Source organism: Phyllostomus hastatus, unplaced genomic scaffold (genome assembly GCF_019186645.2).
Source record: "Phyllostomus hastatus isolate PE091 unplaced genomic scaffold, TTU_PhHast_1.1 phas_contig_58, whole genome shotgun sequence".
Taxonomy (NCBI): Eukaryota; Metazoa; Chordata; class Mammalia; order Chiroptera; family Phyllostomidae; genus Phyllostomus; species Phyllostomus hastatus.
Window position 1 is genome coordinate 37,004,638 of NW_025333916.1, and position 2,013 is coordinate 37,006,650.

Sequence of the window (2,013 nt, forward strand, 5' to 3'; positions counted from 1 at the left end):
ATTATTATTGAGTTGCTTTCTCAAGTTTCTGCGGTGTCAAGACTGCCCATCACTGTTGAGTGCCCACCATGCCTGACCACTGACCAGGGCACAAGAGGGTGATACAGAGAAGAGTTGTGGGCATCCAAATAATAAACAGCAGACACCAGTTAGAACTCAGAACAATAATGAGCCACACAGTATTTTTTGTGCAAAAGGAATGTGTGAATGTCAGCACAGAATGGAGGAGCTACTGGAGTCTGAATGAAGACTGCAGGGTCTGTTCTGTCCTACATAAAGAAAAATGGATGAAGTAATGTCTCTCCCTTAAAGTCTCTGCATCTGGTGGGAGAATCAGGAGTCAACATATGCTCACACAGTGAGAACAAGGCTCGGCAGAAGCACACACAGGAGACCTTGCATTGGTTCCCTAGAGCTGCTGTGACAAATACCACAGTCAGGAGGGCATAAACAACATAAATTTATTTTCACACAGTTCTGGAGCCTAGAAGTGAGATGAAGGTGTTGACAAGGTTGGTTTCTTCTGAGGCCTCTTTCCTTGGCCTGTAGAAGGCTGTCTTCTTTCTGTGCACTCATACGATCTTTCCTCTGTGCTTGTTTGTGTCCTAATCTCCATATAAGGACACCAGTCACATTGGATTAGGGCCTGCCTAAATGACTTTATTTTAACTTGGTTATCTCATAAAAACCCTAACTCCAAATACAGTCACATTCTGAGGCATGGGGGTTAGGACTTCAACGTAAGAATTTCAAGGGGATGCAATTCAGTTCAGAACCAACCCAGAGAGTAAACTCATGAGGGACAGAATCCAGAGGGACTTAACCAGCACCTCTGAAGTTAGGGTTCCTGTACAAAGGAGCGGCATTGGAAGAAACTTTGTGGTGCATCTGGTCCAGCCTGTTATGTTTCAGATGAGGAAACAGAGGAAAAAAGGCAAAGTAACTTCTCTTAGTCTTCTTAGAGGATCAGAGGCATTAGTGCTTTATATGAAACCTCTAGAATTCTGAATGCACCATAAGCCCTGTACATGAATAGAATAGGAAATTTGAGTTTAATGAACCAATCCACTTTTATAACTGGGTATTTTATGACTCTGTGAGCCACTGCATTTGGTTACTAAGTACTATGGATTCAACATCCTAAATATCACTGTCTCCATGTTTTAAAACCAATTCTTCTTTCTTCTATGTGCTGCTCGCTGTCTTTTATATTTTCAAACCTTTCCTTTCTACTAGATATTTTATTAAATATATATTTACTAAATGTATTTAAGGTCCCAATATCATTTAAAATTTTTTTGTTGTATAATAGCCTCCTTCTGGGATGACATGGTCTCTTTCTCCACAGTTAAGCTTCTGAGAAAAGCAGCCTACACTTGCCATCTCTGGTGGACTCATGTTCTATGACTCCCCATCCACTCCTTACTGTCTTTTGACCCTCTGACTTCACTGAAATTACCCTCTTCAAGGCACCATCACATTCTTTTGGTTAAATACAATGCCCCTTTACAATGCCCATCTCTCTTGCTCTCTCAGTAATGATAGATGTGATAATCAGTCCCTTCTCCCTGAATCTTCTTTTACCTCCATCATGTCACTACTGGTTTTCCTCCTACCCCTTGGGCTGGTCCTTTACTCCACTTGCTCTAAAGACATCTTCTCTTGTTGATCTCAAGCATTCCTATTGTTTCAAATACTATGTGTTGCTTTACATCTAAGAAAGCTCTCTCTGTTGGGATCTCTCTCCTGAATTCCTGAACAGATGTTCAGTTCTTTATTGTGCATTTCCACATGGGTGTCCTGACAACCTCTCACTCTCAACCTGTCCAACAGCAAAATCACCATCTTTACACTCATCCTTACATCAAATGAATCTACTTTACTTCTGGTGTCCCTTGAGTAGTTAAAACAAAAAAGATGGGCTTTCCCTTGATGTTTTTGTAATTTAGAAACAGTAGTCAAATCTTACTGAATCTAGCTCCTACACATTCCCTGGAAAACTGTACTCCCACT